Source organism: Rana temporaria, chromosome 1, assembly GCF_905171775.1.
Source record: "Rana temporaria chromosome 1, aRanTem1.1, whole genome shotgun sequence".
Lineage (NCBI taxonomy): Eukaryota > Metazoa > Chordata > Amphibia > Anura > Ranidae > Rana > Rana temporaria.
In genome coordinates, this window is record NC_053489.1 from 306,599,146 (window position 1) to 306,612,914 (window position 13,769).

Here is a 13,769-nt window from a genome sequence, read left to right on the forward strand (position 1 = left end):
TCGGTGAGGTGGACTACAAGGTACACCAGCCAGGGAAAAGAAAACCATACCAGATCTATCACATCAATTTGTTGAAACCCTGGAGAGACAGAGAACAAGTGTCAGCGGTAGTAGGGGTACAGTCAGGGGACCATGCAGGGATCGACTTGGTGCAGGTTGCTGCTACCCTGACTAGACCTCAAACCCAGCAAACAAAAGAGTTTCTACAAAAAAATAGAGATATGTTTTCAGAGTTGCCCGGTCGCACCAACGTCATCGAGCATGACATTGTGACCAAGCCCAATGTAAAAGTCAGGTTAAAGCCTTACCGTATCCCAGAAGCTCATAGGGTGGCAGTATCCGAAGAGGTTAAAAGAATGTTCGAGCTTGGAGTCATTGAAGAGTCGCAGAGCGAATGGTCAAGTCCAATTGTGTTGGTACCCAAGCCCAACGGCACCCTCCGCTTCTGCAACGACTTCAGAAAGCTTAATGAAGTCTCCAAGTTCGACGCATATCCCATGCCACGAGTAGATGAGCTAATTGAAAGGTTGTGGCCTGCCAGGTACATTACCACGCTAGACCTCACAAAAGGGTACTGGCAGATTCCCCTGACTAAGGAAGCCAGGGAGAAGACAGCCTTCTCTACCCCAGAAGGCCACTTCCAATATAAGAGGATGCCATTTGGTCTACACTCAGCCCCAGCCACGTTCCAAAGGGCCATGGACAAAACTCTGCGTCCACACCAACGGTACGCTTCTGTCTACCTAGATGACATAGTCATCTTCAGCACTGATTGGGAGTCCCACCTTCCCCGGGTTCAGGCAGTCGTAGACTCCTTAAGAAGAGCAGGGTTCACCATCAACCCCGAGAAGTGTGCCATTGGGATGGAGGAAGTAAAATACCTAGGGTATATTGTGGGTAGAGGGCTGGTGAAGCCCCAAATGAGTAAGGTGGAGGCCATACAGGACTGGCCCCGTCCCCTAACCAAGAAGCAGGTCAGAGCGTTTTTGGGCATAGTTGGCTATTATAGGAGGTTTGTCCCCAACTTTGCCACTGTTGCTGCACCACTGACCGACCTGACCAGAGGCAGAAAGTCAGTGATGATAAAGTGGAACGCCGAGGCCGAGACGGCTTTTCAAAAGCTTAAGACAGCTTTGTGCCAAGATCCGGTGCTTGTAGCTCCAGATTTTACAAAAGATTTTGTAGTACAGACAGATGCTTCAAGCAAAGGGTTGGGAGCGGTCCTGTCTCAGGAAATCAATGGGGAGGAGCACCCTGTGGTCTTTCTTAGTAGGAAGCTGACGGCAGCTGAAAGAAACTATGCGGTGGTGGAGCGGGAGTGTCTGGCCATCAAGTGGGCTCTAGACTCCCTGCGATATTTCCTCCTGGGCAGAAAGTTCCGCTTGGTGTCAGACCATGCTCCGATTACCTGGATGAGACAGAATAAACACACCAATGCCAGGGTAACAAGGTGGTTCCTTTCTCTCCAGGAGTTCAATTTCATGGTAGAGCACAGACCCGGGAGACAGCATCAGAATGCCGATGCCCTCTCCCGAGTCCATTGTATGGTGTCTACTGTTGCCTCCAACACCTCCGCGTTGAGGCAGAGGGGGGGGATATGTACAGGACACCGGGGGTGGGTCCTGGACGGGTGCTATACGGCACCACTGTTTGGACTATGGTCCATTTAAATAGAGGTAGAAGGTTCAGGGGGTCACCCAAAAGTGGGTGAAAAGTTCCAGGCAGGCGCTAATTCAGAGAGGACTGGCTCGCAGTCTTCTCTATCTTAATAAAGTACTTTGGGGCCTGGAATTTTGGAGGCTCCAAAGTGTTATTTGGGTGGGATGGTGCCTCCACTCCTAAACCCTGGAAGCCAGCGCACAAGGGGTTAAAATCTCACAGACAACCCCACCCATTAAAGCAGGAAGTGATGCTGGAGGGAGTGAGTGAGTTGGGAGAGTGCACCTGTGAGGACAAGATGGAAGTCTGCTAGCTGCTCAGAGAGGACTTTTGAGTAGTTTGGAAGTGAAGCTGTGTCTGCAGGGAAGGTCTGGAGGACTTCTTACTAAAAACGTATGTGCCTTTCTTTTGGTTGTTTTTTCTGAAGAAAGACTTTTTCCTAATTTATGCTGGAAACAAGCAGGACTTTTGTTGTGACGTTTTGGATGCTGAAGAAAAGCTTTACTTTGTTTTGTTTGGTCACCAATAAAGACCCTTTGCTTTACTGACACGGTTTTACGCACTTGTCTCGCGGAGCTTAAAGACCCCCAAAGTTTACACCTCCTACAGCTCATGGGTCCAGCAATGACAGCTAACTTCTGTATTCAGAAAGGGAGGCAGAGAGGGGTGCAAACAGCCTAATAGTGCAGTACTGGCTTTATTAAAAATCAAAACAGATAGTAGTGTTGCATTCACAAAGGTAGAGACCATGGCGGGTCATGTATAACAGACAGAGTCCGGAACACGATCCATGGAGGAAGAGCTGTACAATCCCACTGGATTAGCAAACCTTGATGGAGTGGATGTTCTCTCACAGTCAGCCTCCACTGGGATCTTTTTTCTAGTCTGTTCCTGTAGTGAAGGGTGCCAAATCTTCAGGGATACGCATTTCGAAGATTACAACTTCTTCTGTTTTACAGTTGGCCTACTGATACACAGGTGGCGCACAGTCTTCCATTACAACTGCTCACTTTCTATTTTATCCCCTGCCTCCAGGATCTATTATAAAAATATAATTTATATAGTTCACATTCACATGATTTACATGTCATTTCATTTACAAATCTATGATATTTGTAGCAACTCTTGGTTGTTGTTGAGACAATTACCTTAGTCCCTCTGTACCCATTTACCTACTGACTAAATCTTATTTGAGTCTTATTGGCTCCATTTGTGTCATTGGGGGGATTAATCCCAGTTACTCTGTTGCTACCATTTGTTACAACTTGTTTACAATTCATCCACCTTTTCCAGAGTCAATACATTCCCCTTGCATGATACTATATCCTTTTTACCAGCTCCCTCAGTGTATAATAATTATACATTTTATTATATAAACATTTAACATTTGTGTGCATTTACTGTGATTTGTGACCCCTAGATAGTTTTGTTTTAGGACCTTTGTTTGCCAAAGCTCATCTCTACTTGTGAATATAGGAATGTTATTCAGTGACCATAGTGCTGGTCTAGACATGGGGAAAAACATATAATAAATAGGAAAATACTGTACAAATGTCAGGAAGAGGGGAACCCCATTACATGGCCTTTATGCAGAGATCTCTCCATAGGCATCATATTCTCTAAATTTCAGCCTACGTTTCATCAATGGATTATAATATGCAAGGAAGGTATAGCTGGAAATATTTATAGGAAATAATTGCTTTGCGTCTACACAATAAACATTTTTAATGTTTATTTTTTTATTTTCTCTTTTTCTTTCAATGGTTTTGGGTTTCTTCGACAACATTATAAGCACAGAAATTGTAGGTGGCAGACTTATTTTTTCTTTGTAAACTCTTTAAAATAATTGTTTGCCAAAGCAAAATAAACAGGGTAGGTGAGGTGTAGGACTTTCAAACAGTACACAGTAATACAGTGCAATAAATTGAGATTAGCATTAGAGTAGTACAGACATAGTATGACAACAAAAAAAAAAAGCATTGTAATAGGGTATTAAGCATATTTAGCCCAAGTTACATTACATAAACCCATGATAATAACCAGGAATGAAGAGGGACAGAGTCAATTGGTATTCATGCATCCAAAAATTACAAATAGAGTAAAAAATACATAATTTTCCTCTGGATTGGTATATATAATGTTCTATAGGGATCAACCTAACCTAACCTAATCCTGAATTGTTTGATAGGGAGTTCAGGAGAAATCTGTATTTTAGCAAAAAATAAAATAAAAATTGTGGCTATAAAAATAATTTTTTGTACTGTTTTAAGGTCAGTAATTGGGAGGGGTAATTGGAAGAGTTAATTCATGGGGTGTGGCTGTATATTGGTAAGAAACAAACGCTAAGGCCAACCATAGACAAAGCCTGGCAGGGAGAGAGCCATTTTCTCCTGGAGAGGGATTATTGCTAGCAGCTATAACAGCCACTTGCAATAACTGCATGTAAAATCCAGCAGGCTGGTTGTACCCAAAGATCAACCGATCAAACATTCAACTTGGGTACATTCAGCCTTCCCATACATGGTTCAAATCTCTGCCAATTCCTGCTGAACCAGACAAAATTTTAACCGTTTATGGTCTTGCACAGCCTCCACCCAATACTGTTGCAGCTTGGGGCAGTACTATACTATATGGCCCAGATTCTCAAAGGCGTTACGACGGCGCAACACCATTAGCGCCGTCGTAACTCCTCATCTGGCCCCGGGTATCTATGCGACTGATTCTTAGAATCTGTTGCGCATAGGTACCCATTAGATCTGACAAGCGTAAGGCTGTTACGCTGTCAGATCTTAAAAGTATTTTTTTTTCCCGCCGCTAGGTGTCGCATCGTCGCTTTTCCCCGTCGTCTATGCAAATGAGGTAAGTACGGCGATTCCCGAACATACGCGAGGTCGACGCAGCGAATTAACGTCGTTTGCGTAGCGTACCCGACGCGTAAGGTTGCCCCTGCTATTAGCAGGGGCAACCAATGTTAACTATGGCCGTCGTTCCCGCGTCGAATTGAATCAAAATTACGTCGTTTGCGTAAGACGTCCGTGAATGGCGCTGGACGCCATTTACGTATACATCTAGGCAAATGACGTTGGGGCGACGTCATTTAGCGCAATGCACGTCGGGTAATTTACCCGACGGAGCATGCGCAGTATGCTCGGCGCGGGAGCGCGCCTAATTTAAATGGTGCCCGCCCCATTTGAATTGGGCGGGCTTGCGCCGAGCAATCTAACGATACACCGCCGCAAGTTTACAGGTAAGTGTTCTGAGAATCAGGATTTAAACCTGTAGACCTGCGGCGGTGAAACGTAGAGCTCATACATTACACTGCCCAGGAGCAGCGCTAATGTATGAGAATCTGGGCCTATGAATAAAATCTCCAGTGCAAATATGACATTTTCAACATTCTGCATTGGGGCACAAAGCAGCTTTAGACAGTTTCTTAGGGATTATATAAGTCCTATAGACTAAGAACAATTAGGTATGTTTCTGGGGGCAATTCAAAGAGTTTATTTCCACCAAATTAGAGGACAATTGCTGTTCAGAAATTGAAACTGGAAATTGGGTTTGTTGGTCTTCATTAGGAATGAGCCAAATGTGCTTAAGTTTAGTTCAAGGTGGGTTCAGAGAACATTACACCAGTTAGGGTGACAAATCAGAACCCAAATGTTAAAAATAAGTTCTGCTAGTTTTCAAGGGTAATAGGTAAGGGATTCTCAAAAAATGGCACGGGGGGACTCCACACTGCCCCAGTGAACATGTTCCAAAGCAAAACAATATATTGAAAAATTCAGTTTTGTGGGGAGCAGCAAGTTCGACTCGTTTCACTCGAACATCGGGTGTTCGCCTGTTTCCCAAATAGAAAACAATTTGGGGTGTTCGTGGCAAATTCGAAAGCCACGGAACACCCTTTAAAAGTCTATGGGAGAAATCTATGCTAATCTATGCTAATTTTAAAGGCTTATGTGCATGGTATTGTCATAAAAAGTGTTTGGGGACCAGGGGACATGTATCAATGCAAAAAAAAGTTTTAAAAATAGCAGTTTTTTCAAGGCAAATCTGTGGATACGAATCTGAGATGAGGAGGACATCTGAAGGAACATGCATATTCTAAAATGCCACTTTAACGTTCCAATAGACTGAGGCCCTAGGGCAAAATGACTCTCAGCTCCCTCTGCCTCACTGTCTGAGGTCTTCATTGTTGGATGGCCATCCCAGTGGGAGAACACACCATAACGACTGTTGGCTTACACCCTAATTTTTAAGGGATTTTTTGCACCATGCGCCTCACTAGAGATTCCATTTGCTGGAAATCCCTTTCTGCAACTGCCATTTATAGCATAGCATGGCTCACACAGAGGCTTGCCCTCTGGGACCTAAGTCCCACATCCCCAGCAGGCTCTTTCCTTGATGCTGCTGACATGGCGGTGTGTGCGGTGCCTAGAGAAGTATTCAGAGCTTCTGCTATGAAGGATGGACCTTGACGGTGACATATGATGACTAAATCTGGAAGAAGAATGCTGATCTTGTGACCTAATGAAGTCTTTATCACCTTATGCCATGTATTATCAATCAAACCTAGAAGGACTCACAAAAAAACTAAATAGGGTAGAAAGGAAAGTGTTAAAAACCAAAAGGACTGTCCAGGCAAGTGAGAAAAGAAAAAGGTTAAACACACCCACTTATACCTGCTACACAAGGGCTGGCCACAAGGGGGGGGGGGGCTGAGATACAATCATAGGGTAAAACTGCACAGACAACCACTTTGCACAGGTGATGGATTTATAACAGCATCACACACACAGGCAGCACACAAGGGTGTTAATGCAAAACATATACCTGTGATGATTGCACACTGCATTTAGGGAAACTGCTGCAAGCTGCCCACAGAGAAATCCCACTATCAACAGTTCTGACCACTGAATGAATTTATCCACTGTGATGATGTCACCAACACCCGCAGCGCAAATGCGCTGAGTCCCTGGGCAGGAGTAACCCAGGGACGACAGGCCAAAAGAGAGAGTGGCGGCTTTGGAATGCAAATGCGCTCCAGTCGCCATAGGCTGAAAGACACTAGAGCCAGGGAAGACACATAAAACTGCTGCCAAGGAATATGTAATATAAAAGTATACATCACGGCATTCCCACGACCACGCCTGGATACATAAGATGCTGTTTCAAGGGCCCAGGGTGTTTATGGCCTCCCACTAATAGCTGGGACATTTGGCCGTTCTGCTGCTTTGCCTGCCAATGGCCAGGCTTAAGCTCTTCATGGCACCACAAAAGGATTTTACCATTGATATGCAATTCTCAAGTGTGTGAGATATACCATGGCATAGGGAACTTTTAGCACCTGAAGTCTTCACTGACATCCTGAAATTTAGTTTTTGCCTTTGGATATTCTGAGAGTAATACAGTAAAAAGGTCTTTAGAGCCATTGACTAGAATGTCTTTACATTGTCTGGCAAGGTGTAATGTTGTATCTCTATCATGATAATGTATCAATAGGATAAGAAAGGGATAGGATGGTGTACTCCATGGCAAAGATTTGCTGGACACCCTGTTTGCTCACTCCACTGTATATGTTAAAAGAGCTATTTTCCAGCAAAGAACATTGCATTAGAACTTGCATGTTTAGGAAGACCGATCAGAGGAACATTATTGCACTGTATGCTTTCTCTGTTATTATCAAAATTATCATCTGCTTGCAAATGCAAAAATACATAAAAAGTGTTGGGTGTCTTTGAATAACCCTAAATGTTGAAATCATCTGACACTTCCGTTTATTTTAAAAAGGCTTTTCCTTAGTAGAAGGTCAACATAATATAATCTCATATATCATCCTGTCTTATTTTGCATAGGTCCTTGTGAGAGCCATACATAATTTCAAATTAATGCAATTTTCAACACAGTTTGTCTGTTTTATACAAAGTTCAGTAACTGATACTATAGCATGTAAAAAAAGCTATTGATACCATGGCTATAGGACAAACATTTATTGTTTGAAAGATTTTACTGTATCATTGTTGGTTGCTGTTTTTTGCACAGTCCACAGAACAGTCAATTCTATACATTTTAAAGCATTGGCAAGTTATTTTCCCTGTACAGGCTGTGTTTAGCATTTGTTGTGCCCATTAGGGTGTAATATTTTGCAGGTAGCCGAAAGCTTTTTTCCCAATTATCTGTAGTTTGTAGTGGATAGACCAATGTACAGGGGTGGACTGACAACTCATGGGGCCCCCGGGCAATAGGAGAATATGGGGCCCCCGGGCAATAGGAGATTATGGGGCCCCAGGGCAATAGGAGATTACGGGGCCCCCAGGCAATAGATTATGGGGCCACACAGTGTATACACATACAGTATACATACAGTATACACACACAGACACACACTATACATACACACAGAATACATATACACTGAAAATGTACTGGAGAGGCGGGGCAGCTATAATCTTGAGATTTAAAAAAATAACACAGATTTTTACATACTGTCCCTGTTTTTTTCCGAGGCTGGCAACCCTGATGGGGCCCCCTAGTGGTATGGGGCCCTCGGGCAGTGCCCGAGTGCCCGAATGGTCAGTCCGCCCCTGCCAATGTACTGAAACTATTTGTAATCTATTGTACATTACATAGATAGGAAAGCTGAAATGTTTGCATAATAATTGGTCTATTTATGAAAATGGAAGAAAGGTAACTTGGTTGTACATAGTGGCTTGCTACTATTATGTCTATCACAAGCTTAATAATGAAACGGAATGTGTGATTGGGTTAGGTGCTGCAAAGACAATTTATTTTCCATCTAGTGAAGCTTAAATTATACTTAACATTTAGCCTAACCAATAAACAAAATGTTTCATATTGTGAAATGATTAATGATACAATTGGGCACTGATACAGCTGCCTAACAGGCCAACAACTTATTGTGACAGATATGCTCATACCTAGAAAAAAATCCTCCAAAACTATCAAAATTATGATTTCTGTTGTGAATGATCATGGTATGAGCAAAATCCCCAGCCGGCAAAGTCACTCCCTTATACTGGAACAGCCTGCTTAATGTCCTATAGAGTCAAGCCGTCTTCTTGTTAATTTGGAGGAGGGAGGTAGCTAATCACATAAATATGGAACAAATGTAATGTGTTTTCTAGGTTTTACAATGGTTAACTGCTTTACAATAAAAGTTGATTTTCAGTAGAAGTGTAGCCGAGAAAGATACATTTGTTGGATTTTTTTCATTATAGCAAAGAAGCAGTGTTTTTTTGAATGATCTCACCTGTTGCATGGAGTTGCATATTAAAGCTGAACTGCAGGAATTCAGCCATTTTTTTACATGTTCTAGATTACTAGAGGTTCAATCCAAGAAGGTGCATGTTGGACATTCTGGTTTAATCTCCTGAAGCTGGATAGTTATTTGCAGACACTCTGCCCATATCTATATATTCACAAAATACAGAGGGCTAGATTCACGTAGGGGGAAGCAAGTTTGTGCGGGCGTAGCATATCCTATTTACGCTACGCCTCCGCAACTTAGATGGGCAAGTGCAGTATTCACAAAGCACTTGCTCCGTAAGTTGCGGCGGCATAGCGTAAATCTGCCGGCGTAAGCGCGCCATATTTAAATTGAGAAGAGGTGGGCGTGTTTTATGTAAATAAAACATGACCCCACGTAAATGACATCTCTAACTAACGGCACATGCGCCGTTCGTGAAAGAATCCCAGTGCGCATGCTCGAAATTACGCCGTAAATCGTCAATACTTTAGACGTGAACGTAATTTACGCAAAGCCCTATTCTTGAACGACGTAAACGACGCAAAATTATACGCTGGCCCGACGTCTATACCTAACATTGGTTGCTCCTCATATAGCAGGAGCAATGTTATGCCGGAAAAAGCCTTACACAAACGACGTAAAAAATTCCGCCGGGCGCACGTACGTTTCTGAATCGGCGTATCCAGCTCATTTGCATATTCTACGCTGAAATCGACGGAAGCGCCACCTAGCGGCCAGCGTAAATATGCAAATAAGATATGACGGCGTAAGAGACTTAGGCCAGTCGGATCTTAGGCAAATTTCGGCGTATCTTGCTTTCTGAATACAGAAAGAAGATACGCCGGCACAGATTTGAATTTACGCGGCGTATCAATAGATACGCCGGCGTAAATTCTCTCTGAATCTAGCCCAAAGCTTTTAGTGAATAACCAGCAGAGTGGAGGACAGGCAGAGGTGCTGCTGTATGATAGAACAGTATCAGAGCACTGGAGATATAGTGATATCTGTACTTCCAGTTCTCAGTAAAACAGACCTTTGGAAATAAAAGAGATTAGTCCATGAGCTGAAATGCAACTTGTTGAACTTAAACCATACTAAGCAAGCAGATTTTAGACAGTGGCTGCATTCCTGTAATTTAGCTTTATTAAAGTCTTGAAATGTGAAATGCAGAAATTTGAAAATGTCTTTTTCTTTTTGTGTTGTACAAGTTATGAAATGTATTATTTTTTAAGGATATAATTAGATGGTATTTGAAATTTTGCTATATTGGATTTATCTATTTAAGTAATATGTTCTATAAATGCCATATCTTACATTAAACTTACTGTCTACAATACCATAAACATCAAGTTATTTTAATGGATGAATTTGGATTTGTAACTAGATGCCTTAAATTGTTATTCTTACTGCAGAATTAGGTCTATGGGGCTTAATAACTTAGAAGATAATGTTCACTTAGATTGAATAAAAAAAAATACTTACTCAAACCATCTAAAATCCCCAAAAAATCTAAAAGCCCCAAAAAAACATACATAAATCTATCGTCTTGCAATGCACAAATAAAAAACAGGTTTATACTTTCCTTCCCTGTGTAATGGACCCCGTACCTCCTCTTCTCGGGTACCCTGCCCGCACCCCTGGTTTCTCCCCTCCATCAAGTGCCCTCATAGAAAGCTGCTTTCCATGGGGCACTCATGCGAGTTCACTCCTGAGCCTCGCAAGACACACATAGTGGGAATCAGCTCTGTCCCATAGCTCCCTCATCCCCGGCTTCCTCATCACTCGCTCCCTCTGCCCCAGTAAAACCTGTGAAACTGGTAGTGAGAGGAGAGAGGAGCTGCAGATGTGCACATCACTTGGATCTAATGAGGGCTTAGGCAAGTAAAAGAAGAGAGGGGGGCACTACCTGTATGACATGGACACCGGCAACCATCTGTCTATCAGTGGGGTCTTCTAATGAACTAGAAGCCTGAAAAACAGATGAAAACATAAGGGGGCTGGTTGCTACAAACAGAGAATACTTTGCTGGATCACAATTGTTTATTATCTAACCAGTTCCCTACCGCCGTATTCGGAAAAAACAGTGTCAAGAACCCTCCCTCCCTCCCTCCCTCCAGGCGGACGTCATATGACGTCTTTTCTTCCCAGCATTGTAGCAAGCGCACGGTCCCGATGCGCGTGCCTGGAGGCCGTGATGGCCGCCAGGCACCCACAATTGCTCTTCACAGAGCAGGGACGTGGATCTGTGTGTGTAAACACACAGATCCACGTCCTGTCAGGGGAGAGGAGAACTGATCGTATGATCCTTGTACAGTGAGGAAAATAAGTATTTGAACACCCTGCTATTTTGCAAGTTCTCCCACTTGGAAATCATGGAGGGGTCTGAAATTGTTATCGTAGGTGCATGTCCACTGTGAGAGACATAATCAAAAAAAAAAAAAAATCCAGAAATCACAATGTATGATTTTTTTTAACTATTTATTTGTATGATACAGCTGCAAATAAGTATTTGAACACCTGAGAAAATCAATGTTAATATTTGGTACAGTAGCCTTTGTTTGCAATTACAGAGGTCAAACGTTTCTTGTAGTTTTTCACCAGGTTTGCACACACTGGAGGAGGGATTTTGGCCCACTCCTCCACACAGATCTTCTCTAGATCAGTCAGGTTTCTGGGCTGTCGCTGAGAAACACGGAGTTTGAGCTCCCTCCAAAGATTCTCTATTGGGTTTAGGTCTGGAGACTGGCTAGGCCACGCCAGAACCTTGATATGCTTCTTACAGAGCCACTCCTTGGTTATCCTGGCTGTGTGCTTCGGGTCATTGTCATGTTGGAAGACCCAGCCTTGACCCATCTTCAAAGCTCTAACTGAGGGAAGGAGGTTGTTGCCCAAAATCTCGCAATACATGGCCCCGGTCATCCTCTCCTTAATACAGTGCAGTCGCCCTGTCCCATGTGCAGAAAAACACCCCCAAAGCATGATGCTACCACCCCCATGCTTCACAGTAGGGATGGTGTTCTTGGGATGGTACTCATCATTCTTCTTCCTCCAAACACGGTTAGTGGAATTATGACCAAAAAGTTATATTTTGGTCTCATCTGACCACATGACTTTCTCCCATGACTCCTCTGGATCATCCAAATGGTCATTGGCAAACTTAAGACGGTCCTTGACATGTGCTGGTTTAAGCAGGGGAACCTTCCGTGCCATGCATGATTTCAAACCATGACGTCTTAGTGTATTACCAACAGTAACCTTGGAAACGGTGGTCCCAGCTCTTTTCAGGTCATTGACCAGCTCCTCCCATGTAGTCCTGGGCTGATTTCTCACCTTTCTTAGGATCATTGAGACCCTACGAGGTGAGATTTTGCATGGAGCCCCAGTCCGAGGGAGATTGACAGTCATGTTTAGCTTCTTCCATTTTCTAATGATTGCTCCAACAGTGGACCTTTTTTCACCAAGCTGCTTGGCAATTTCCCCGTGGCCCTTTCCAGCCTTGTGGAGGTGTACAATTTTGTCTCTAGTGTCTTTGGACAGCTCTTTGGTCTTGGCCATGTTAGTAGTTGGATTCTTACTGATTGTATGGGGTGGACAGGTGTCTTTATGCAGCTAATGACCTCAAACAGGTGCATCTAATTTAGGATAATAAATGGAGTGGAGGTGGACATTTTAAAGGCAGACTAACAGGTCTTTGAGGGTCAGAATTCTAGCTTATAGACAGGTGTTCAAATACTTATTTGCAGCTGTATCATACAAATAAATAGTTAAAAAATCATAAATTGTGATTTATGGATTTTTTTTTTTTGATTATGTCTCTCACAGTGGACATGCACCTACGATGACAATTTCAGACCCCTCCATGATTTCCAAGTGGGAGAACTTGCAAAATAGCAGGGTGTTCAAATACTTATTTTCCTCACTGTATATAGGAAAAACGATCGGTCACCTCCTCTCATCAACCCCCCCTACAGTTAGAATCACTCCTTAGGACACACTATTAACCCCTTGATTGCCTCTAGTGTTAACCCCTTCCCTGCCAGTCACATTATGCGGTAATTAGTGCATTTTTATAGGACTGATCGCTTTATAAATGTGAATGGTCCCAAAATAGTGTCAAAAGTGTCCAATGTCACAGTCACGATAAATATCACAGATCGCTACATTATTAGTAAAAAAATAATAATAACAAAAATGACATAAATCTATCCCCTATTTTGTAGATGCTATAACTTTTGCGCAAACCAATCAATATACGCTTATTGTGGGGATATTTATTATAGCAAAAAGTAATAAATATTGAGTTTTTTTTAAATTGTCACTCATTTTTTGTTTATAGCGGGGAAAAAAATTATCAAAATTTAATTTGGGTATGATGTCTCATGACCGCACAATTGTCATTCAAAGTGTAAAGCCTTGTACACATGATCGGATATCTGATGGAATCTAAGCTGATGGATTTTTTCGTTGGATATCCGATGAAGTTGACTTTCATCAGTCTTGCCTACACACCATCAATGAAAACATGGTGACGTAAAACAGTACGACGTGCTGAAAAAAATGTTCAATGCTTCCAAGCATGCGTCGACTTGATTCTGAGCATGCGTGGATTTTTGACCGATGGACTTCCTCACAGACGATTTAAAACATGTTCTATTTTTTTTTCACTGATGGAAAACAAACTGATGGGGCCCACACACGATCGGTTTGACCGATGAAAACAGTCTATCGGTCTGTTTTCATCGGACAAACCGATCGTGTGTACAGGGCTTGGCCTGGGCAGGAAGGGGATGAAAATGGCTTGTATTGAAGTGGTTAAAAAGGTGCTTTAGATGGACAATGATGATTT

General features: G+C 42.8%; 1 protein-coding gene across 1 annotated transcript in view; it reads left to right on the forward strand.

The window, feature by feature from the left end:
- Positions 1–13,769, forward strand: part of LINGO2 (leucine rich repeat and Ig domain containing 2) — a 2,187,995-nt gene that overhangs the window by 389,382 nt on the left and 1,784,844 nt on the right. The window lies entirely within an intron of this gene.